This window comes from Ambystoma mexicanum, unplaced genomic scaffold, assembly GCF_040938575.1.
Source record: "Ambystoma mexicanum isolate Mex_15411 unplaced genomic scaffold, UKY_AmexF1_1 Mex_scaf46, whole genome shotgun sequence".
NCBI lineage: Eukaryota > Metazoa > Chordata > Amphibia > Caudata > Ambystomatidae > Ambystoma > Ambystoma mexicanum.
The window spans coordinates 778,123-801,819 of NW_027182462.1; the positions used below are offsets into that span (position 1 = coordinate 778,123).

Sequence of the window (23,697 nt, forward strand, 5' to 3'; positions counted from 1 at the left end):
GTGTGTGCTTATGTTGGTGATACATTGTCGGTATGCGTTTGAGTATGTACTTTTACGGGTATGTATGTATTGAGTAGGATGCTGAACAGGTTCATGAGTTTAGATAGCAGGTCAGAATGATGGCAAAAGGAACATGTAAAAGGCAGACAACTAAAAGAAAAAAGAATTTGGGATGTAAGCTTGGGAGTTTACTAACTGCGCTGATTTTGGCTCCTATAATAGTAAAGAATGGAAACCTACGAGGAAAGTCTTTGACTAATTTCATTCTCCGCCTGCACCAATGAACTTATTTTTACATCTCTATTTCCATATCTGTACTCATTCCTGTCTTTCACAGGGAGGTTGAAAGACTTTGGTCTATGTTTAAATGCAGACTATAAAGAAAAAATACGACGAAGGTGGGATTCGAACCCACGCGTGCAGAGCACAATGGATTAGCAGTCCATTGCCTTAACCACTCGGCCACCTCGTCTGTTTGGGAACGGTGCTCGAGTCCCATGCTTAAAGAAGAGATAAAACAATGGTGGTGCAAAGTCAGTGAAAAAATAGATCATGTTTGTCATAGTAGAAACAAGATCGTTGACTCGTTCTTCCTTACCCGGCCATTGATAGATAAACACATCAAGTTGAAGTTCAGAAAAATATAACAAGAGCTCCTGGAGGGTTCACAACACTAATCCAGAGGAAGGTGCTTGAGCTTCCGTATGGCACACCATTAGTAGTAAAACCAGCATAACGCAAGCTCCAGTTTCCCAGTGTTTGGCATCATTCAACGTTTCCAGCCAAGATCAAAGTTCAGATGCTGCTGCTTCCTGTGATGTCATTGAATTTAAATAGTGAGTGATGGCAATAACCCTTTTCCAATTAAATTTTGCCACATCAACGTCCCTGAAAATAGAGAAAGGCGTGCAACCCAGAACCGCTGTACTGTTCAATAGAGTAAGGGCTTCACCGTGATCATCTGCATCTGTCATCACAAGATTATCAAGGTCTTTTTCTTGAAGAAATTAGGTCCAGAAAGCCGACCTTCCCCACAGACTATTCAGACACCTTGCGCTTGTGGCTTTGTTATAGGCCCGAATCCATTGGTAAAAGGTTGCACAGGTACAATGTGCAATATCAGTTCCTGTTCAACAATGTTCAAGAAAATTACCATTTGGAGGCCCTAATGAGGATCGAACTCAGGACCCCTGGTTTACAAGACCAGTGCTCTGCCACTGAGCTACAGAGCCCCTCAGGTTACGACGCATAACAGCAACACAACGAGCACACAACATGATGTTTACTGGGTAGACATATTTGAAGGGTGTGTGAGAATGTATGTATATGATTGTGATTTGACCTGTTTTTTTCTGGCCGATTTTTTGAGGAGCAGCTAATTTGTGCGTATTCCGTGCAATTTTAGGGTGACTAATGAGGAGATGTGATGCGTGAAAGTTGAAAAAAACATGTACATGGCAGCAGAGAGACAATATGGATATTACCTTTGCTTTTTTAAATTTCTATCCGGATTCTGGCTCAAAGGGTAGTCAAGCACAGCAGATTGCATTCCTGCCAGTAACACGACAACCTTGTTTGTGTCCTTCTTAATCAACTAACATGCATATTTTCACTTTTGTCTGTATGTTCTTTGAAAGCCAATGGCAATGGTGCTTAGAGCAATGCAGATGTTTAAAAAAGATTTCAAAAGTTAAAATCGACAAAGGTGGGATTCGAAACCACACGTGTACAGTAGATTAGCAGTCCATCGCCTTAACCACTCGGCCACCTCGTCTACAGGGATTATGTTAGGCATTCAAGTCTTTACAGGTAATAACACAAACATCTTCAAAATAGAACCACAATGCGTTCCTTGTTGAGGTACATCCAGCCGTTTGCAGGAAAACTGCCTCACTTGCTGTTGAGAAAAATTCATCAAAGTCCTGGGGTGTTTATAGGCATCGCCAAGATGACATTGGGAGGTGTTTCAATTGACACGTGTTGAATATGAGGAAGAGCATCATGCTGGCTCCAGTGGCACTGCCTGCAGCATGACAAAAATGTAGAAGGGACATTTGACTGCACCATTGGCTGAACATCAGTGGCAAAGTGTATATCAGGCTAAAAGGTAAGCTCCAGTGGCACAATATGGGCACTACAAGGCACCCATAATTTGGTGTCAGCTAAAAAGACAATGCCAGAGCTTGTGGGTGCTTTTGTACACTTGTGTGTGTGTTTGTGGGTGTAGTTTCATGTTGAAAACCAAAACACAGCAGCTCCAGTGGCGCAATCGGTTAGCGCGCGGTACTTATACAGCAGTACATGCAGTGAGCAATGCCGAGGTTGTGAGTTCAAGCCTCACCTGGAGCAACTTTGGAACTTTTTACTAATTCACCTCAAAACTGAATTATTGAACCAATAAATGTTCTGGACATTTTTTGGTTCACCTCAAGGTTTCCTTGATTGTCAGTTAATGTTGTATGACAGCTCCTCTGCCTTTTAGACATGGAATACTCATTGCAAGTTATTTATGGGGTGTTTGCGCTTTAAATACAGCTACGGAGGGTTTTTGAAAATAGAACAGAAAATAAAAAATGTCAACTGTTATTATACTCCATTTTCTGCTGAGCACCACTTACGGAAGACATTTGTAAAGGTAGAAAAAGGGTTACTGGAGTAGGATCCAGGAGACAATATCAACTTACAAAGAATAATGTTGTCTATTTACTGCATTATCGCCTTTGAAGCAAACCTCTGAGAATAAATACCCTTTCACTAATCAGGCAGTCACTTTGATAAAATCAAGCAGAACAAGGATGCTGATAGGAACTCGCCTCATTTGCATATGGGCTAGGGCTTCTGGGAGCCATGAGAATTAGGAGTTGAAGGTTTTGCAGATCGAGATTGCTAAAGGGCTGGGCATTTGCACAGACCTCTCCATGCCTGATTGGTGCCGAAGGTTAGTTGCAAGTGGTCCCCTGCTCACCCTACCTTACACAGGGCCATGCCCAGTTAGGCCCCTCAGGGCTAGGCCCGGCAGGGCTAAGCCCGGCGTTTGTCAGGCGAAGTGCCTGGACCCCTGCTCATCATACCTCAGAATCTGGTCTAGCTATTGCAGACATGGGGAATGGTGCTTATATCCCATTGACAGCGCCCACAAGCTGCATACTAATAGCCAATGATGTGTGAATGCGGTCAGGGTAGCAGACATATAGAACAATTGGGTGGGTTCGCTTCCGAACTGGATGCACAGGAGCAGGAGAGAATGGCTGTTGGCGATGTATGCAACTTGCTCTGCGTGAACACATCTACCGACCCCTTCCCCTACACACACGGGCACATACACACACACACACACACATAGCCATTGGAGCTATGCAGAGCTAATCAGAAAGATTGGTAATCATTAGAACATGAAAGATATGTGTTCATTTTTTATTAAACTTGTGGACTCCCGCAGAAACGGAGGGACTCACATCTCTAATTGAGGCTTGCTTACCTCTATACAAATGTGTTTGCTGGCTGTCTTTCTTCAACTGGTATGTGCGGTTGTGTCTGTCTTTGTCTTTCAACACGCCTGGCACGTTTACATTATCAAAGAGATGATTGTATGGAGATGGGGAACACCCCTCCGTTGCATTGTGAACTTGAACAGTCTTTTCACCAAAGCAGCTACATGCGACATTGCAAGGTTTTTGTCAGCCTTTGCCTGAAAACATTAGGCCTTCCTCTCGAACTCTATTTCACTCCTTCTGTGGAAGACTTCAATTATGAGGATGCATCCCGTCATAAAAGGTTCTCTGTAGATGGTGCAACTCTGGCTTCTCTTCCCCGTGCTTTTTGAAAATAATCCGCCCGAGGCCCTGATGAGGTTTGAACTCATGACCCCTGGTTTACGAGACCAGTGCTCTGCCACTGAGCTACAAGGCCACCTGCTGCTTGCTCACAGCCAACAACAGAAAGTGCAAAGAAACCATGGGTTTTACCTAGGTAGATCTCCAGGTATATGAATTTCTGGTTGTGTAAAAATGGCTGTATATCTCTGCATGTGTTCAGTACGTCATCATACATCTGATTTGCGAAAGCGTGTGTGCTTATGTTGGTGATACATTGTCGGTATGCGTTTGAGTATGTACTTTTACGGGTATGTATGTATTGAGTAGGATGCTGAACAGGTTCATGAGTTTAGATAGCAGGTCAGAATGATGGCAAAAGGAACATGTAAAAGGCAGACAACTAAAAGAAAAAAGAATTTGGGATGTAAGCTTGGGAGTTTACTAACTGCGCTGATTTTGGCTCCTATAATAGTAAAGAATGGAAACCTACGAGGAAAGTCTTTGACTAATTTCATTCTCCGCCTGCACCAATGAACTTATTTTTACATCTCTATTTCCATATCTGTACTCATTCCTGTCTTTCACAGGGAGGTTGAAAGACTTTGGTCTATGTTTAAATGCAGACTATAAAGAAAAAATACGACGAAGGTGGGATTCGAACCCACGCGTGCAGAGCACAATGGATTAGCAGTCCATCGCCTTAACCACTCGGCCACCTCGTCTGTTTGGGAACGGTGCTCGAGTCCCATGCTTAAAGAAGAGATAAAACAATGGTGGTGCAAAGTCAGTGAAAAATAGATCATGTTTGTCATAGTAGAAACAAGATCGTTGACTCGTTCTTCCTTACCCGGCCATTGATAGATAAACACATCAAGTTGAAGTTCAGAAAAATATAACAAGAGCTCCTGGAGGGTTCACAACACTAATCCAGAGGAAGGTGCTTGAGCTTCCGTATGGCACACCATTAGTAGTAAAACCAGCATAACGCAAGCTCCAGTTTCCCAGTGTTTGGCATCATTCAACGTTTCCAGCCAAGATCAAAGTTCAGATGCTGCTGCTTCCTGTGATGTCATTGAATTTAAATAGTGAGTGATGGCAATAACCCTTTTCCAATTAAATTTTGCCACATCAACGTCCCTGAAAATAGAGAAAGGCGTGCAACCCAGAACCGCTGTACTGTTCAATAGAGTAAGGGCTTCACCGTGATAATCTGCATCTGTCATCACAAGATTATCAAGGTCTTTTTCTTGAAGAAATTAGGTCCAGAAAGCCGACCTTCCCCACAGACTATTCAGACACCTTGCGCTTGTGGCTTTGTTATAGGCCCGAATCCATTGGTAAAAGGTTGCACAGGTACAATGTGCAATATCAGTTCCTATTCAACAATGTTCAAGAAAATTACCATTTGGAGGCCCTGATGAGGATCGAACTCACGACCCCTGGTTTACAAGACCAGTGCTCTGCCACTGAGCTACAGAGCCCCTCAGGTTACGACGCATAACAGCAACACAACGAGCACACAACATGATGTTTACTGGGTAGACATATTTGAAGGGTGTGTGAGAATGTATGTATATGATTGTGATTTGACCTGTTTTTTTCTGGCCGATTTTTTGAGGAGCAGCTAATTTGTGCGTATTCCGTGCAATTTTAGGGTGACTAATGAGGAGATGTGATGCGTGAAAGTTGAAAAAAACATGTACATGGCAGCAGAGAGACAATATGGATATTACCTTTGCTTTTTTAAATTTCTATCCGGATTCTGGCTCAAAGGGTAGTCAAGCACAGCAGATTGCATTCCTGCCAGTAACACGACAACCTTGTTTGTGTCCTTCTTAATCAACTAACATGCATATTTTCACTTTTGTCTGTATGTTCTTTGAAAGCCAATGGCAATGGTGCTTAGAGCAATGCAGATGTTTAAAAAAGATTTCAAAAGTTAAAATCGACAAAGGTGGGATTCGAAACCACGCGTGTACAGTAGATTAGCAGTCCATCGCCTTAACCACTCGGCCACCTCGTCTACAGGGATTATGTTAGGCATTCAAGTCTTTACAGGTAATAACACAAACATCTTCAAAATAGAACCACAATGCGTTCCTTGTTGAGGTACATCCAGCCGTTTGCAGGAAAACTGCCTCACTTGCTGTTGAGAAAAATTCATCAAAGTCCTGGGGTGTTTATAGGCATCGCCAAGATGACATTGGGAGGTGTTTCAATTGACACGTGTTGAATATGAGGAAGAGCATCATGCTGGCTCCAGTGGCACTGCCTGCAGCATGACAAAAATGTAGAAGGGACATTTGACTGCACCATTGGCTGAACATCAGTGGCAAAGTGTATATCAGGCTAAAAGGTAAGCTCCAGTGGCACAATATGGGCACTACAAGGCACCCATAATTTGGTGTCAGCTAAAAAGACAATGCCAGAGCTTGTGGGTGCTTTTGTACACTTGTGTGTGTGTTTGTGGGTGTAGTTTCATGTTGAAAACCAAAACACAGCAGCTCCAGTGGCGCAATCGGTTAGCGCGCGGTACTTATACAGCAGTACATGCAGTGAGCAATGCCGAGGTTGTGAGTTCAAGCCTCACCTGGAGCAACTTTGGAACTTTTTACTAATTCACCTCAAAACTGAATTATTGAACCAATAAATGTTCTGGACATTTTTTGGTTCACCTCAAGGTTTCCTTGATTGTCAGTTAATGTTGTATGACAGCTCCTCTGCCTTTTAGACATGGAATACTCATTGCAAGTTATTTATGGGGTGTTTGCGCTTTAAATACAGCTACGGAGGGTTTTTGAAAATAGAACAGAAAATAAAAAATGTCAACTGTTATTATACTCCATTTTCTGCTGAGCACCACTTACGGAAGACATTTGTAAAGGTAGAAAAAGGGTTACTGGAGTAGGATCCAGGAGACAATATCAACTTACAAAGAATAATGTTGTCTATTTACTGCATTATCGCCTTTGAAGCAAACCTCTGAGAATAAATACCCTTTCACTAATCAGGCAGTCACTTTGATAAAATCAAGCAGAACAAGGATGCTGATAGGAACTCGCCTCATTTGCATATGGGCTAGGGCTTCTGGGAGCCATGAGAATTAGGAGTTGAAGGTTTTGCAGATCGAGATTGCTAAAGGGCTGGGCATTTGCACAGACCTCTCCATGCCTGATTGGTGCCGAAGGTTAGTTGCAAGTGGTCCCCTGCTCACCCTACCTTACACAGGGCCATGCCCAGTTAGGCCCCTCAGGGCTAGGCCCGGCAGGGCTAAGCCCGGCGTTTGTCAGGCGAAGTGCCTGGACCCCTGCTCATCATACCTCAGAATCTGGTCTAGCTATTGCAGACATGGGGAATGGTGCTTATATCCCATTGACAGCGCCCACAAGCTGCATACTAATAGCCAATGATGTGTGAATGCGGTCAGGGTAGCAGACATATAGAACAATTGGGTGGGTTCGCTTCCGAACTGGATGCACAGGAGCAGGAGAGAATGGCTGTTGGCGATGTATGCAACTTGCTCTGCGTGAACACATCTACCGACCCCTTCCCCTACACACACGGGCACATACACACACACACACACACATAGCCATTGGAGCTATGCAGAGCTAATCAGAAAGATTGGTAATCATTAGAACATGAAAGATATGTGTTCATTTTTTATTAAACTTGTGGACTCCCGCAGAAACGGAGGGACTCACATCTCTAATTGAGGCTTGCTTACCTCTATACAAATGTGTTTGCTGGCTGTCTTTCTTCAACTGGTATGTGCGGTTGTGTCTGTCTTTGTCTTTCAACACGCCTGGCACGTTTACATTATCAAAGAGATGATTGTATGGAGATGGGGAACACCCCTCCGTTGCATTGTGAACTTGAACAGTCTTTTCACCAAAGCAGCTACATGCGACATTGCAAGGTTTTTGTCAGTCTTTGCCTGAAAACATTAGGCCTTCCTCTCGAACTCTATTTCACTCCTTCTGTGGAAGACTTCAATTATGAGGATGCATCCCGTCATAAAAGGTTCTCTGTAGATGGTGCAACTCTGGCTTCTCTTCCCCGTGCTTTTTGAAAATAATCCGCCCGAGGCCCTGATGAGGTTTGAACTCATGACCCCTGGTTTACGAGACCAGTGCTCTGCCACTGAGCTACAAGGCCACCTGCTGCTTGCTCACAGCCAACAACAGAAAGTGCAAAGAAACCATGGGTTTTACCTAGGTAGATCTCCAGGTATATGAATTTCTGGTTGTGTAAAAATGGCTGTATATCTCTGCATGTGTTCAGTACGTCATCATACATCTGATTTGCGAAAGCGTGTGTGCTTATGTTGGTGATACATTGTCGGTATGCGTTTGAGTATGTACTTTTACGGGTATGTATGTATTGAGTAGGATGCTGAACAAGTTCATGAGTTTAGATAGCAGGTCAGAATGATGGCAAAAGGAACATGTAAAAGGCAGACAACTAAAAGAAAAAAGAATTTGGGATGTAAGCTTGGGAGTTTACTAACTGCGCTGATTTTGGCTCCTATAATAGTAAAGAATGGAAACCTACGAGGAAAGTCTTTGACTAATTTCATTCTCCGCCTGCACCAATGAACTTATTTTTACATCTCTATTTCCATATCTGTACTCATTCCTGTCTTTCACAGGGAGGTTGAAAGACTTTGGTCTATGTTTAAATGCAGACTATAAAGAAAAAATACGACGAAGGTGGGATTCGAACCCACGCGTGCAGAGCACAATGGATTAGCAGTCCATCGCCTTAACCACTCGGCCACCTCGTCTGTTTGGGAACGGTGCTCGAATCCCATGCTTAAAGAAGAGATAAAACAATGGTGGTGCAAAGTCAGTGAAAAATAGATCATGTTTGTCATAATAGAAACAAGATCGTTGACTCGTTCTTCCTTACCCGGCCATTGATAGATAAACACATCAAGTTGAAGTTCAGAAAAATATAACAAGAGCTCCTGGAGGGTTCACAACACTAATCCAGAGGAAGGTGCTTGAGCTTCCATATGGCACACCATTAGTAGTAAAACCAGCATAACGCAAGCTCCAGTTTCCCAGTGTTTGGCATCATTCAACGTTTCCAGCCAAGATCAAAGTTCAGATGCTGCTGCTTCCTGTGATGTCATTGAATTTAAATAGTGAGTGATGGCAATAACCCTTTTCCAATTAAATTTTGCCACATCAACGTCCCTGAAAATAGAGAAAGGCGTGCAACCCAGAACCGCTGTACTGTTCAATAGAGTAAGGGCTTCACCGTGATCATCTGCATCTGTCATCACAAAATTATCAAGGTCTTTTTCTTGAAGAAATTAGGTCCAGAAAGCCGACCTTCCCCACAGACTATTCAGACACCTTGCGCTTGTGGCTTTGTTATAGGCCCGAATCCATTGGTAAAAGGTTGCACAGGTACAATGTGCAATATCAGTTCCTATTCAACAATGTTCAAGAAAATTACCATTTGGAGGCCCTGATGAGGATCGAACTCACGACTCCTGGTTTACAAGACCAGTGCTCTGCCACTGAGCTACAGAGCCCCTCAGGTTACGACGCATAACAGCAACACAACGAGCACACAACATGATGTTTACTGGGTAGACATATTTGAAGGGTGTGTGAGAATGTATGTATATGATTGTGATTTGACCTGTTTTTTTCTGGCCGATTTTTTGAGGAGCAGCTAATTTGTGCGTATTCCGTGCAATTTTAGGGTGACTAATGAGGAGATGTGATGCGTGAAAGTTGAAAAAAACATGTACATGGCAGCAGAGAGACAATATGGATATTACCTTTGCTTTTTTAAATTTCTATCCGGATTCTGGCTCAAAGGGTAGTCAAGCACAGCAGATTGCATTCCTGCCAGTAACACGACAACCTTGTTTGTGTCCTTCTTAATCAACTAACATGCATATTTTCACTTTTGTCTGTATGTTCTTTGAAAGCCAATGGCAATGGTGCTTAGAGCAATGCAGATGTTTAAAAAAGATTTCAAAAGTTAAAATCGACAAAGGTGGGATTCGAAACCACGCGTGTACAGCAGATTAGCAGTCCATCGCCTTAACCACTCGGCCACCTCGTCTACAGGGATTATGTTAGGCATTCAAGTCTTTACAGGTAATAACACAAACATCTTCAAAATAGAACCACAATGCGCTGCTTGTTGAGGTACATCCAGCCGTTTGCAGGAAAACTGCCTCACTTGCTGTTGAGAAAAATTCATCAAAGTCCTGGGGTGTTTATAGGCATCGCCAAGATGACATTGGGAGGTGTTTCAATTGACACGTGTTGAATATGAGGAAGAGCATCATGCTGGCTCCAGTGGCACTGCCTGCAGCATGACAAAAATGTAGAAGGGACATTTGACTGCACCATTGGCTGAACATCAGTGGCAAAGTGTATATCAGGCTAAAAGGTAAGCTCCAGTGGCACAATATGGGCACTACAAGGCACCCATAATTTGGTGTCAGCTAAAAAGACAATGCCAGAGCTTGTGGGTGCTTTTGTACACTTGTGTGTGTGTTTGTGGGTGTAGTTTCATGTCGAAAACCAAAACACAGCAGCTCCAGTGGCGCAATCGGTTAGCGCGCGGTACTTATACAGCAGTACATGCAGTGAGCAATGCCGAGGTTGTGAGTTCAAGCCTCACCTGGAGCAACTTTGGAACTTTTTACTAATTCACCTCAAAACTGAATTATTGAACCAATAAATGTTCTGGACATTTTTTGGTTCACCTCAAGGTTTCCTTGATTGTCAGTTAATGTTGTATGACAGCTCCTCTGCCTTTTAGACATGGAATACTCATTGCAAGTTATTTATGGGGTGTTTGCGCTTTAAATACAGCTACGGAGGGTTTTTGAAAATAGAACAGAAAATAAAAAATGTCAACTGTTATTATACTCCATTTTCTGCTGAGCACCACTTACGGAAGACATTTGTAAAGGTAGAAAAAGGGTTACTGGAGTAGGATCCAGGAGACAATATCAACTTACAAAGAATAATGTTGTCTATTTACTGCATTATCGCCTTTGAAGCAAACCTCTGAGAATAAATACCCTTTCACTAATCAGGCAGTCACTTTGATAAAATCAAGCAGAACAAGGATGCTGATAGGAACTCGCCTCATTTGCATATGGGCTAGGGCTTCTGGGAGCCATGAGAATTAGGAGTTGAAGGTTTTGCAGATCGAGATTGCTAAAGGGCTGGGCATTTGCACAGACCTCTCCATGCCTGATTGGTGCCGAAGGTTAGTTGCAAGTGGTCCCCTGCTCACCCTACCTTACACAGGGCCATGCCCAGTTAGGCCCCTCAGGGCTAGGCCCGGCAGGGCTAAGCCCGGCGTTCGTCAGGCGAAGTGCCTGGACCCCTGCTCATCATACCTCAGAATCTGGTCTAGCTATTGCAGACATGGGGAATGGTGCTTATATCCCATTGACAGCGCCCACAAGCTGCATACTAATAGCCAATTATGTGTGAATGCGGTCAGGGTAGCAGACATATAGAACAATTGGGTGGGTTCGCTTCCGAACTGGATGCACAGGAGCAGGAGAGAATGGCTGTTGGCGATGTATGCAACTTGCTCTGCGTGAACACATCTACCGACCCCTTCCCCTACACACACGGGCACATACACACACACACACACACACATAGCCATTGGAGCTATGCAGAGCTAATCAGAAAGATTGGTAATCATTAGAACATGAAAGATATGTGTTCATTTTTTATTAAACTTGTGGACTCCCGCAGAAACGGAGGGACTCACATCTCTAATTGAGGCTTGCTTACCTCTATACAAATGTGTTTGCTGGCTGTCTTTCTTCAACTGGTATGTGCGGTTGTGTCTGTCTTTGTCTTTCAACACGCCTGGCACGTTTACATTATCAAAGAGATGATTGTATGGAGATGGGGAACACCCCTCCGTTGCATTGTGAACTTGAACAGTCTTTTCACCAAAGCAGCTACATGCGACATTGCAAGGTTTTTGTCAGTCTTTGCCTGAAAACATTAGGCCTTCCTCTCGAACTCTATTTCACTCCTTCTGTGGAAGACTTCAATTATGAGGATGCATCCCGTCATAAAAGGTTCTCTGTAGATGGTGCAACTCTGGCTTCTCTTCCCCGTGCTTTTTGAAAATAATCCGCCCGAGGCCCTGATGAGGTTTGAACTCATGACCCCTGGTTTACGAGACCAGTGCTCTGCCACTGAGCTACAAGGCCACCTGCTGCTTGCTCACAGCCAACAACAGAAAGTGCAAAGAAACCATGGGTTTTACCTAGGTAGATCTCCAGGTATATGAATTTCTGGTTGTGTAAAAATGGCTGTATATCTCTGCATGTGTTCAGTACGTCATCATACATCTGATTTGCGAAAGCGTGTGTGCTTATGTTGGTGATACATTGTCGGTATGCGTTTGAGTATGTACTTTTACGGGTATGTATGTATTGAGTAGGATGCTGAACAGGTTCATGAGTTTAGATAGCAGGTCAGAATGATGGCAAAAGGAACATGTAAAAGGCAGACAACTAAAAGAAAAAAGAATTTGGGATGTAAGCTTGGGAGTTTACTAACTGCGCTGATTTTGGCTCCTATAATAGTAAAGAATGGAAACCTACGAGGAAAGTCTTTGACTAATTTCATTCTCCGCCTGCACCAATGAACTTATTTTTACATCTCTATTTCCATATCTGTACTCATTCCTGTCTTTCACAGGGAGGTTGAAAGACTTTGGTCTATGTTTAAATGCAGACTATAAAGAAAAAATACGACGAAGGTGGGATTCGAACCCACGCGTGCAGAGCACAATGGATTAGCAGTCCATCGCCTTAACCACTCGGCCACCTCGTCTGTTTGGGAACGGTGCTCGAGTCCCATGCTTAAAGAAGAGATAAAACAATGGTGGTGCAAAGTCAGTGAAAAATAGATCATGTTTGTCATAGTAGAAACAAGATCGTTGACTCGTTCTTCCTTACCCGGCCATTGATAGATAAACACATCAAGTTGAAGTTCAGAAAAATATAACAAGAGCTCCTGGAGGGTTCACAACACTAATCCAGAGGAAGGTGCTTGAGCTTCCGTATGGCACACCATTAGTAGTAAAACCAGCATAACGCAAGCTCCAGTTTCCCAGTGTTTGGCATCATTCAACGTTTCCAGCCAAGATCAAAGTTCAGATGCTGCTGCTTCCTGTGATGTCATTGAATTTAAATAGTGAGTGATGGCAATAACCCTTTTCCAATTAAATTTTGCCACATCAACGTCCCTGAAAATAGAGAAAGGCGTGCAACCCAGAACCGCTGTACTGTTCAATAGAGTAAGGGCTTCACCGTGATCATCTGCATCTGTCATCACAAAATTATCAAGGTCTTTTTCTTGAAGAAATTAGGTCCAGAAAGCCGACCTTCCCCACAGACTATTCAGACACCTTGCGCTTGTGGCTTTGTTATAGGCCCGAATCCATTGGTAAAAGGTTGCACAGGTACAATGTGCAATATCAGTTCCTATTCAACAATGTTCAAGAAAATTACCATTTGGAGGCCCTGATGAGGATCGAACTCACGACTCCTGGTTTACAAGACCAGTGCTCTGCCACTGAGCTACAGAGCCCCTCAGGTTACAACGCATAACAGCAACACAACGAGCACACAACATGATGTTTACTGGGTAGACATATTTGAAGGGTGTGTGAGAATGTATGTATATGATTGTGATTTGACCTGTTTTTTTCTGGCCGATTTTTTGAGGAGCAGCTAATTTGTGCGTATTCCGTGCAATTTTAGGGTGACTAATGAGGAGATGTGATGCGTGAAAGTTGAAAAAAACATGTACATGGCAGCAGAGAGACAATATGGATATTACCTTTGCTTTTTTAAATTTCTATCCGGATTCTGGCTCAAAGGGTAGTCAAGCACAGCAGATTGCATTCCTGCCAGTAACACGACAACCTTGTTTGTGTCCTTCTTAATCAACTAACATGCATATTTTCACTTTTGTCTGTATGTTCTTTGAAAGCCAATGGCAATGGTGCTTAGAGCAATGCAGATGTTTAAAAAAGATTTCAAAAGTTAAAATCGACAAAGGTGGGATTCGAAACCACGCGTGTACAGCAGATTAGCAGTCCATCGCCTTAACCACTCGGCCACCTCGTCTACAGGGATTATGTTAGGCATTCAAGTCTTTACAGGTAATAACACAAACATCTTCAAAATAGAACCACAATGCGCTGCTTGTTGAGGTACATCCAGCCGTTTGCAGGAAAACTGCCTCACTTGCTGTTGAGAAAAATTCATCAAAGTCCTGGGGTGTTTATAGGCATCGCCAAGATGACATTGGGAGGTGTTTCAATTGACACGTGTTGAATATGAGGAAGAGCATCATGCTGGCTCCAGTGGCACTGCCTGCAGCATGACAAAAATGTAGAAGGGACATTTGACTGCACCATTGGCTGAACATCAGTGGCAAAGTGTATATCAGGCTAAAAGGTAAGCTCCAGTGGCACAATATGGGCACTACAAGGCACCCATAATTTGGTGTCAGCTAAAAAGACAATGCCAGAGCTTGTGGGTGCTTTTGTACACTTGTGTGTGTGTTTGTGGGTGTAGTTTCATGTCGAAAACCAAAACACAGCAGCTCCAGTGGCGCAATCGGTTAGCGCGCGGTACTTATACAGCAGTACATGCAGTGAGCAATGCCGAGGTTGTGAGTTCAAGCCTCACCTGGAGCAACTTTGGAACTTTTTACTAATTCACCTCAAAACTGAATTATTGAACCAATAAATGTTCTGGACATTTTTTGGTTCACCTCAAGGTTTCCTTGATTGTCAGTTAATGTTGTATGACAGCTCCTCTGCCTTTTAGACATGGAATACTCATTGCAAGTTATTTATGGGGTGTTTGCGCTTTAAATACAGCTACGGAGGGTTTTTGAAAATAGAACAGAAAATAAAAAATGTCAACTGTTATTATACTCCATTTTCTGCTGAGCACCACTTACGGAAGACATTTGTAAAGGTAGAAAAAGGGTTACTGGAGTAGGATCCAGGAGACAATATCAACTTACAAAGAATAATGTTGTCTATTTACTGCATTATCGCCTTTGAAGCAAACCTCTGAGAATAAATACCCTTTCACTAATCAGGCAGTCACTTTGATAAAATCAAGCAGAACAAGGATGCTGATAGGAACTCGCCTCATTTGCATATGGGCTAGGGCTTCTGGGAGCCATGAGAATTAGGAGTTGAAGGTTTTGCAGATCGAGATTGCTAAAGGGCTGGGCATTTGCACAGACCTCTCCATGCCTGATTGGTGCCGAAGGTTAGTTGCAAGTGGTCCCCTGCTCACCCTACCTTACACAGGGCCATGCCCAGTTAGGCCCCTCAGGGCTAGGCCCGGCAGGGCTAAGCCCGGCGTTCGTCAGGCGAAGTGCCTGGACCCCTGCTCATCATACCTCAGAATCTGGTCTAGCTATTGCAGACATGGGGAATGGTGCTTATATCCCATTGACAGCGCCCACAAGCTGCATACTAATAGCCAATGATGTGTGAATGCGGTCAGGGTAGCAGACATATAGAACAATTGGGTGGGTTCGCTTCCGAACTGGATGCACAGGAGCAGGAGAGAATGGCTGTTGGCGATGTATGCAACTTGCTCTGCGTGAACACATCTACCGACCCCTTCCCCTACACACACGGGCACATACACACACACACACACACATAGCCATTGGAGCTATGCAGAGCTAATCAGAAAGATTGGTAATCATTAGAACATGAAAGATATGTGTTCATTTTTTATTAAACTTGTGGACTCCCGCAGAAACGGAGGGACTCACATCTCTAATTGAGGCTTGCTTACCTCTATACAAATGTGTTTGCTGGCTGTCTTTCTTCAACTGGTATGTGCGGTTGTGTCTGTCTTTGTCTTTCAACACGCCTGGCACGTTTACATTATCAAAGAGATGATTGTATGGAGATGGGGAACACCCCTCCGTTGCATTGTGAACTTGAACAGTCTTTTCACCAAAGCAGCTACATGCGACATTGCAAGGTTTTTGTCAGTCTTTGCCTGAAAACATTAGGCCTTCCTCTCGAACTCTATTTCACTCCTTCTGTGGAAGACTTCAATTATGAGGATGCATCCCGTCATAAAAGGTTCTCTGTAGATGGTGCAACTCTGGCTTCTCTTCCCCGTGCTTTTTGAAAATAATCCACCCGAGGCCCTGATGAGGTTTGAACTCATGACCCCTGGTTTACGAGACCAGTGCTCTGCCACTGAGCTACAAGGCCACCTGCTGCTTGCTCACAGCCAACAACAGAAAGTGCAAAGAAACCATGGGTTTTACCTAGGTAGATCTCCAGGTATATGAATTTCTGGTTGTGTAAAAATGGCTGTATGTCTCTGCATGTGTTCAGTACGTCATCATACATCTGATTTGCGAAAGCGTGTGTGCTTATGTTGGTGATACATTGTCGGTATGCGTTTGAGTATGTACTTTTACGGGTATGTATGTATTGAGTAGGATGCTGAACAGGTTCATGAGTTTAGATAGCAGGTCAGAATGATGGCAAAAGGAACATGTAAAAGGCAGACAACTAAAAGAAAAAAGAATTTGGGATGTAAGCTTGGGAGTTTACTAACTGCGCTGATTTTGGCTCCTATAATAGTAAAGAATGGAAACCTACGAGGAAAGTCTTTGACTAATTTCATTCTCCGCCTGCACCAATGAACTTATTTTTACATCTCTATTTCCATATCTGTACTCATTCCTGTCTTTCACAGGGAGGTTGAAAGACTTTGGTCTATGTTTAAATGCAGACTATAAAGAAAAAATACGACGAAGGTGGGATTCGAACCCACGCGTGCAGAGCACAATGGATTAGCAGTCCATCGCCTTAACCACTCGGCCACCTCGTCTGTTTGGGAACGGTGCTCGAGTCCCATGCTTAAAGAAGAGATAAAACAATGGTGGTGCAAAGTCAGTGAAAAATAGATCATGTTTGTCATAGTAGAAACAAGATCGTTGACTCGTTCTTCCTTACCCGGCCATTGATAGATAAACACATCAAGTTGAAGTTCAGAAAAATATAACAAGAGCTCCTGGAGGGTTCACAACACTAATCCAGAGGAAGGTGCTTGAGCTTCCGTATGGCACACCATTAGTAGTAAAACCAGCATAACGCAAGCTCCAGTTTCCCAGTGTTTGGCATCATTCAACGTTTCCAGCCAAGATCAAAGTTCAGATGCTGCTGCTTCCTGTGATGTCATTGAATTTAAATAGTGAGTGATGGCAATAACCCTTTTCCAATTAAATTTTGCCACATCAACGTCCCTGAAAATAGAGAAAGGCGTGCAACCCAGAACCGCTGTACTGTTCAATAGAGTAAGGGCTTCACCGTGATCATCTGCATCTGTCATCACAAGATTATCAAGGTCTTTTTCTTGAAGAAATTAGGTCCAGAAAGCCGACCTTCCCCACAGACTATTCAGACACCTTGCGCTTGTGGCTTTGTTATAGGCCCGAATCCATTGGTAAAAGGTTGCACAGGTACAATGTGCAATATCAGTTCCTATTCAACAATGTTCAAGAAAATTACCATTTGGAGGCCCTGATGAGGATCGAACTCACGACCCCTGGTTTACAAGACCAGTGCTCTGCCACTGAGCTACAGAGCCCCTCAGGTTACGACGCATAACAGCAACACAACGAGCACACAACATGATGTTTACTGGGTAGACATATTTGAAGGGTGTGTGAGAATGTATGTATATGATTGTGATTTGACCTGTTTTTTTCTGGCCGATTTTTTGAGGAGCAGCTAATTTGTGCGTATTCCGTGCAATTTTAGGGTGACTAATGAGGAGATGCGATGCGTGAAAGTTGAAAAAAACATGTACATGGCAGCAGAGAGACAATATGGATATTACCTTTGCTTTTTTAAATTTCTATCCGGATTCTGGCTCAAAGGGTAGTCAAGCACAGCAGATTGCATTCCTGCCAGTAACACGACAACCTTGTTTGTGTCCTTTTTAATCAACTAACATGCATATTTTCACTTTTGTCTGTATGTTCTTTGAAAGCCAATGGCAATGGTGCTTAGAGCAATGCAGATGTTTAAAAAAGATTTCAAAAGTTAAAATCGACAAAGGTGGAATTCGAAACCACGCGTGTACAGTAGATTAGCAGTCCATCGCCTTAACCACTCGGCCACCTCGTCTACAGGGATTATGTTAGGCATTCAAGTCTTTACAGGTAATAACACAAACATCTTCAAAATAGAACCACAATGCGTTCCTTGTTGAGGTACATCCAGCCGTTTGCAGGAAAACTGCCTCACTTGCTGTTGAGAAAAATTCATCAAAGTCCTGGGGTGTTTATAGGCATCGCCAAGATGACATTGGGAGGTGTTTCAATTGACACGTGTTGAATATGAGGAAGAGCATCATGCTGGCTCCAGTGGCACTGCCTGCAGCATGACAAAAATGTAGAAGGGACATTTGACTGCACCATTGGCTGAACATCAGTGGCAAAGTGTATATCAGGCTAAAAGGTAAGCTCCAGTGGCACAATATGGGCACTACAAGGCACCCATAATTTGGTGTCAGCTAAAAAGACAATGCCAGAGCTTGTGGGTGCTTTTGTACACTTGTGTGTGTGTTTGTGGGTGTAGTTTCATGTCGAAAACCAAAACACAGCAGCTCCAGTGGCGCAATCGGTTAGCGCGCGGTACTTATACAGCAGTACATGCAGTGAGCAATGCCGAGGTTGTGAGTTCAAGCCTCACCTGGAGCAACTTTGGAACTTTTTACTAATTCACCTCAAAACTGAATTATTGAACCAATAAATGTTCTGGACATTTTTTGGTTCACCTCAAGGTTTCCTTGATTGTCAGTTAATGTTGTATGACAGCTCCTCTGCCTTTTAGACATGGAATACTCATTGCAAGTTATTTATGGGGTGTTTGCGCTTTAAATACAGCTACGGAGGGTTTTTGAAAATAGAACAGAAAATAAAAAATGTCAACTGTTATTATACTCCATTTTCTGCTGAGCACCACTTACGGAAGACATTTGTAAAGGTAGAAAAAGGGTTACTGGAGTAGGATCCAGGAGACAATATCAACTTACAAAGAATAATGTTGTCTATTTACTGCATTATCGCCTTTGAAGCAAACCTCTGAGAATAAATACCCTTCCACTAATCAGGCAGTCACTTTGATAAAATCAAGCAGAACAAGGATGCTGATAGGAACTCGCCTCATTTGCATATGGGCTAGGGCTTCTGGGAGCCATGAGAATTAGGAGTTGAAGGTTTTGCAGATCGAGATTGCTAAAGGGCTGGGCATTTGCACAGACCTCTCCATGCCTGATTGGTGCCGAAGGTTAGTTGCAAGTGGTCCCCTGCTCACCCTACCTTACACAGGGCCATGCCCAGTTAGGCCCCTCAGGGCTAGGCCCGGCAGGGCTAAGCCCGGCGTTTGTCAGGCGAAGTGCCTGGACCCCTGCTCATTATACCTCAGAATCTGGTCTAGCTATTGCAGACATGGGGAATGGTGCTTATATCCCATTGACAGCGCCCACAAGCTGCATACTAATAGCCAATGATGTGTGAATGCGGTCAGGGTAGCAGACATATAGAACAATTGGGTGGGTTCGCTTCCGAACTGGATGCACAGGAGCAGGAGAGAATGGCTGTTGGCGATGTATGCAACTTGCTCTGCGTGAACACATCTACCGACCCCTTCCCCTACACACACGGGCACATAGCCATTGGAGCTATGCAGAGCTAATCAGAAAGATTGGTAATCATTAGAACATGAAAGATATGTGTTCATTTTTTATTAAACTTGTGGACTCCCGCAGAAACGGAGGGACTCACATCTCTAATTGAGGCTTGCTTACCTCTATACAAATGTGTTTGCTGGCTGTCTTTCTTCAACTGGTATGTGCGGTTGTGTCTGTCTTTGTCTTTCAACACGCCTGGCACGTTTACATTATCAAAGAGATGATTGTATGGAGATGGGGAACACCCCTCCGTTGCATTGTGAACTTGAACAGTCTTTTCACCAAAGCAGCTACATGCGACATTGCAAGGTTTTTGTCAGTCTTTGCCTGAAAACATTAGGCCTTCCTCTCGAACTCTATTTCACTCCTTCTGTGGAAGACTTCAATTATGAGGATGCATCCCGTCATAAAAGGTTCTCTGTAGATGGTGCAACTCTGGCTTCTCTTCCCCGTGCTTTTTGAAAATAATCCGCCCGAGGCCCTGATGAGGTTTGAACTCATGACCCCTGGTTTACGAGACCAGTGCTCTGCCACTGAGCTACAAGGCCACCTGCTGCTTGCTCACAGCCAACAACAGAAAGTGCAAAGAAACCATGTTTTTTACCTAGGTAGATCTCCAGGTATATGAATTTCTGGTTGTGTAAAAATGGCTGTATATCTCTGCATGTGTTCAGTACGTCATCATACATCTGATTTGCGAAAGCGTGTGTGCTTATGTTGGTGATACATTGTCGGTATGCGTTTGAGTATGTACTTTTATGGGTATGTATGTATTGAGTAGGATGCTGAACAGGTTCATGAGTTTAGATAGCAGGTCAGAATGATGGCAAAAGGAACATGTAAAAGGCAGACAACTAAAAGAAAAAAGAATTTGGGATGTAAGCTTGGGAGTTTACTAACTGCGCTGATTTTGGCTCCTATAATAGTAAAGAATGGAAACCTACGAGGAAAGTCTTTGACTAATTTCATTCTCCGCCTGCACCAATGAACTTATTTTTACATCTCTATTTCCATATCTGTACTCATTCCTGTCTTTCACAGGGAGGTTGAAAGACTTTGGTCTATGTTTAAATGCAGACTATAAAGAAAAAATACGACGAAGGTGGGATTCGAACCCAAACATCTTCAAAATAGAACCACAATGCGTTCCTTGTTGAGGTACATCCAGCCGTTTGCAGGAAAACTGCCTCACTTGCTGTTGAGAAAAATTCATCAAAGTCCTGGGGTGTTTATAGGCATCGCCAAGATGACATTGGGAGGTGTTTCAATTGACACGTGTTGAATATGAGGAAGAGCATCATGCTGGCTCCAGTGGCACTGCCTGCAGCATGACAAAAATGTAGAAGGGACATTTGACTGCACCATTGGCTGAACATCAGTGGCAAAGTGTATATCAGGCTAAAAGGTAAGCTCCAGTGGCACAATATGGGCACTACAAGGCACCCATAATTTGGTGTCAGCTAAAAAGACAATGCCAGAGCTTGTGGGTGCTTTTGTACACTTGTGTGTGTGTTTGTGGGTGTAGTTTCATGTCGAAAACCAAAACACAGCAGCTCCAGTGGCGCAATCGGTTAGCGCGCGGTACTTATACAGCAGTACATGCAGTGAGCAATGCCGAGGTTGTGAGTTCAAGCCTCACATGAAAGATATGTGTTCATTTTTTATTAAACTTGTGGACTCCCGCAGAAACGGAGGGACTCACATCTCTAATTGAGGCTTGCTTACCTCTATACAAATGTGTTTGCTGGCTGTCTTTCTTCAACTGGTATGTGCGGTTGTGTCTGTCTTTGTCTTTCAACACGCCTGGCACGTTTACATTATCAAAGAGATGATTGTATGGAGATGGGGAACACCCCTCCGTTGCATTGTGAACTTGAACAGTCTTTTCACCAAAGCAGCTACATGCGACATTGCAAGGTTTTTGTCAGTCTTTGCCTGAAAACATTAGGCCTTCCTCTCGAACTCTATTTCACTCCTTCTGTGGAAGACTTCAATTATGAGGATGCATCCCGTCATAAAAGGTTCTCTGTAGATGGTGCAACTCTCTGCATGTGTTCAGTACGTCATCATACATCTGATTTGCGAAAGCGTGTGTGCTTATGTTGGTGATACATTGTCGGTATGCGTTTGAGTATGTACTTTTACGGGTATGTATGTATTGAGTAGGATGCTGAACAGGTTCATGAGTTTAGATAGCAGGTCAGAATGATGGCAAAATGAACATGTAAAAGGCAGACAACTAAAAGAAAAAAGAATTTGGGATGTAAGCTTGGGAGTTTACTAACTGCGCTGATTTTGGCTCCTATAATAGTAAAGAATGGAAACCTACGAGGAAAGTCTTTGACTAATTTCATTCTCCGCCTGCACCAATGAACTTATTTTTACATCTCTATTTCCATATCTGTACTCATTCCTGTCTTTCACAGGGAGGTTGAAAGACTTTGGTCTATGTTTAAATGCAGACTATAAAGAAAAAATACGACGAAGGTGGGATTCGAACCCACGCGTGCAGAGCACAATGGATTAGCAGTCCATCGCCTTAACCACTCGGCCACCTCGTCTGTTTGGGAACGGTGCTCGAATCCCATGCTTAAAGAAGAGATAAAACAATGGTGGTGCAAAGTCAGTGAAAAATAGATCATGTTTGTCATAATAGAAACAAGATCGTTGACTCGTTCTTCCTTACCCGGCCATTGATAGATAAACACATCAAGTTGAAGTTCAGAAAAATATAACAAGAGCTCCTGGAGGGTTCACAACACTAATCCAGAGGAAGGTGCTTGAGCTTCCGTATGGCACACCATTAGTAGTAAAACCAGCATAACGCAAGCTCCAGTTTCCCAGTGTTTGGCATCATTCAACGTTTCCAGCCAAGATCAAAGTTCAGATGCTGCTGCTTCCTGTGATGTCATTGAATTTAAATAGTGAGTGATGGCAATAACCCTTTTCCAATTAAATTTTGCCACATCAACGTCCCTGAAAATAGAGAAAGGCGTGCAACCCAGAACCGCTGTACTGTTCAATAGAGTAAGGGCTTCACCGTGATCATCTGCATCTGTCATCACAAGATTATCAAGGTCTTTTTCTTGAAGAAATTAGGTCCAGAAAGCCGACCTTCCCCACAGACTATTCAGACACCTTGCGCTTGTGGCTTTGTTATAGGCCCGAATCCATTGGTAAAAGGTTGCACAGGTACAATGTGCAATATCAGTTCCTATTCAACAATGTTCAAGAAAATTACCATTTGGAGGCCCTGATGAGGATCGAACTCACGACCCCTGGTTTACAAGACCAGTGCTCTGCCACTGAGCTACAGAGCCCCTCTGGTTACGACGCATAACAGCAACACAACGAGCACACAACATGATGTTTACTGGGTAGACATATTTGAAGGGTGTGTGAGAATGTATGTATATGATTGTGATTTGACCTGTTTTTTTCTGGCCGATTTTTTGAGGAGCAGCTAATTTGTGCGTATTCCGTGCAATTTTAGGGTGACTAATGAGGAGATGTGATGCGTGAAAGTTGAAAAAAACATGTACATGGCAGCAGAGAGACAATATGGATATTACCTTTGCTTTTTTAAATTTCTATCCGGATTCTGGCTCAAAGGGTAGTCAAGCACAGCAGATTGCATTCCTGCCAGTAACACGACAACCTTGTTTGTGTCCTTCTTAATCAACTAACATGCATATTTTCACTTGTGTCTGTATGTTCTTTGAAAGCCAATGGCAATGGTGCTTAGAGCAATGCAGATGTTTAAAAAAGATTTCAAAAGTTAAAATCGACAAAGGTGGGATTCGAAATCACGCATGTACAGTAGATTAGCAGTCCATCGCCTTAACCACTCGGCCACCTCGTCTACAGGGATTATGTTAGGCATTCAAGTCTTTACAGGTAATAACACAAACATCTTCAAAATAGAACCACAATGCGTTCCTTGTTGAGGTACATCCAGCCGTTTGCAGGAAAACTGCCTCACTTGCTGTTGAGAAAAATTCATCAAAGTCCTGGGGTGTTTATAGGCATCGCCAAGATGACATTGGGAGGTGTTTCAATTGACACGTGTTGAATATGAGGAAGAGCATCATGCTGGCT

The 23,697-nt window shown here is 43.3% G+C and overlaps 23 non-coding genes across 23 annotated transcripts; 5 read left to right on the plus strand and 18 right to left on the minus strand.

The window, feature by feature from the left end:
- Nucleotides 1-390: 390 nt before the first annotated feature.
- On the minus strand, nt 391-472 carry TRNAS-GCU (transfer RNA serine (anticodon GCU)). Its single transcript has one exon. It is a non-coding gene; the product is annotated as a tRNA-Ser (tRNA).
- Nucleotides 473-1,160: 688 nt separating this feature from the next.
- On the minus strand, nt 1,161-1,232 carry TRNAT-UGU (transfer RNA threonine (anticodon UGU)). Its single transcript has one exon. It is a non-coding gene; the product is annotated as a tRNA-Thr (tRNA).
- Nucleotides 1,233-2,254: 1,022 nt separating this feature from the next.
- Nucleotides 2,255-2,349, plus strand: TRNAI-UAU (transfer RNA isoleucine (anticodon UAU)). The gene is made up of 2 exons: nt 2,255-2,292; nt 2,314-2,349. It is a non-coding gene; the product is annotated as a tRNA-Ile (tRNA).
- A 1,488-nt stretch (nt 2,350-3,837) lies between these two features.
- Nucleotides 3,838-3,909, minus strand: TRNAT-CGU (transfer RNA threonine (anticodon CGU)). Its single transcript has one exon. It is a non-coding gene; the product is annotated as a tRNA-Thr (tRNA).
- Nucleotides 3,910-4,455: 546 nt separating this feature from the next.
- TRNAS-GCU (transfer RNA serine (anticodon GCU)) lies at nt 4,456-4,537 on the minus strand. Its single transcript has one exon. It is a non-coding gene; the product is annotated as a tRNA-Ser (tRNA).
- A 687-nt stretch (nt 4,538-5,224) lies between these two features.
- TRNAT-UGU (transfer RNA threonine (anticodon UGU)) lies at nt 5,225-5,296 on the minus strand. The gene has a single exon. It is a non-coding gene; the product is annotated as a tRNA-Thr (tRNA).
- Nucleotides 5,297-5,761: 465 nt separating this feature from the next.
- Nucleotides 5,762-5,838, minus strand: TRNAS-GCU (transfer RNA serine (anticodon GCU)). The gene has a single exon. It is a non-coding gene; the product is annotated as a tRNA-Ser (tRNA).
- Nucleotides 5,839-6,318: 480 nt separating this feature from the next.
- Nucleotides 6,319-6,413, plus strand: TRNAI-UAU (transfer RNA isoleucine (anticodon UAU)). Its single transcript has 2 exons — nt 6,319-6,356; nt 6,378-6,413. It is a non-coding gene; the product is annotated as a tRNA-Ile (tRNA).
- A 1,488-nt stretch (nt 6,414-7,901) lies between these two features.
- On the minus strand, nt 7,902-7,973 carry TRNAT-CGU (transfer RNA threonine (anticodon CGU)). Its single transcript has one exon. It is a non-coding gene; the product is annotated as a tRNA-Thr (tRNA).
- A 546-nt stretch (nt 7,974-8,519) lies between these two features.
- Nucleotides 8,520-8,601, minus strand: TRNAS-GCU (transfer RNA serine (anticodon GCU)). The gene has a single exon. It is a non-coding gene; the product is annotated as a tRNA-Ser (tRNA).
- Nucleotides 8,602-9,288: 687 nt separating this feature from the next.
- On the minus strand, nt 9,289-9,360 carry TRNAT-UGU (transfer RNA threonine (anticodon UGU)). Its single transcript has one exon. It is a non-coding gene; the product is annotated as a tRNA-Thr (tRNA).
- Nucleotides 9,361-10,382: 1,022 nt separating this feature from the next.
- Nucleotides 10,383-10,477, plus strand: TRNAI-UAU (transfer RNA isoleucine (anticodon UAU)). The gene is made up of 2 exons: nt 10,383-10,420; nt 10,442-10,477. It is a non-coding gene; the product is annotated as a tRNA-Ile (tRNA).
- A 1,490-nt stretch (nt 10,478-11,967) lies between these two features.
- Nucleotides 11,968-12,039, minus strand: TRNAT-CGU (transfer RNA threonine (anticodon CGU)). Its single transcript has one exon. It is a non-coding gene; the product is annotated as a tRNA-Thr (tRNA).
- A 546-nt stretch (nt 12,040-12,585) lies between these two features.
- On the minus strand, nt 12,586-12,667 carry TRNAS-GCU (transfer RNA serine (anticodon GCU)). The gene has a single exon. It is a non-coding gene; the product is annotated as a tRNA-Ser (tRNA).
- A 687-nt stretch (nt 12,668-13,354) lies between these two features.
- TRNAT-UGU (transfer RNA threonine (anticodon UGU)) lies at nt 13,355-13,426 on the minus strand. Its single transcript has one exon. It is a non-coding gene; the product is annotated as a tRNA-Thr (tRNA).
- A 1,022-nt stretch (nt 13,427-14,448) lies between these two features.
- On the plus strand, nt 14,449-14,543 carry TRNAI-UAU (transfer RNA isoleucine (anticodon UAU)). The gene is made up of 2 exons: nt 14,449-14,486; nt 14,508-14,543. It is a non-coding gene; the product is annotated as a tRNA-Ile (tRNA).
- Nucleotides 14,544-16,031: 1,488 nt separating this feature from the next.
- Nucleotides 16,032-16,103, minus strand: TRNAT-CGU (transfer RNA threonine (anticodon CGU)). Its single transcript has one exon. It is a non-coding gene; the product is annotated as a tRNA-Thr (tRNA).
- A 546-nt stretch (nt 16,104-16,649) lies between these two features.
- Nucleotides 16,650-16,731, minus strand: TRNAS-GCU (transfer RNA serine (anticodon GCU)). The gene has a single exon. It is a non-coding gene; the product is annotated as a tRNA-Ser (tRNA).
- A 687-nt stretch (nt 16,732-17,418) lies between these two features.
- Nucleotides 17,419-17,490, minus strand: TRNAT-UGU (transfer RNA threonine (anticodon UGU)). Its single transcript has one exon. It is a non-coding gene; the product is annotated as a tRNA-Thr (tRNA).
- A 1,022-nt stretch (nt 17,491-18,512) lies between these two features.
- On the plus strand, nt 18,513-18,607 carry TRNAI-UAU (transfer RNA isoleucine (anticodon UAU)). Its single transcript has 2 exons — nt 18,513-18,550; nt 18,572-18,607. It is a non-coding gene; the product is annotated as a tRNA-Ile (tRNA).
- Nucleotides 18,608-20,075: 1,468 nt separating this feature from the next.
- On the minus strand, nt 20,076-20,147 carry TRNAT-CGU (transfer RNA threonine (anticodon CGU)). Its single transcript has one exon. It is a non-coding gene; the product is annotated as a tRNA-Thr (tRNA).
- Nucleotides 20,148-22,078: 1,931 nt separating this feature from the next.
- Nucleotides 22,079-22,160, minus strand: TRNAS-GCU (transfer RNA serine (anticodon GCU)). The gene has a single exon. It is a non-coding gene; the product is annotated as a tRNA-Ser (tRNA).
- Nucleotides 22,161-22,847: 687 nt separating this feature from the next.
- Nucleotides 22,848-22,919, minus strand: TRNAT-UGU (transfer RNA threonine (anticodon UGU)). The gene has a single exon. It is a non-coding gene; the product is annotated as a tRNA-Thr (tRNA).
- Nucleotides 22,920-23,697: the final 778 nt, after the last annotated feature.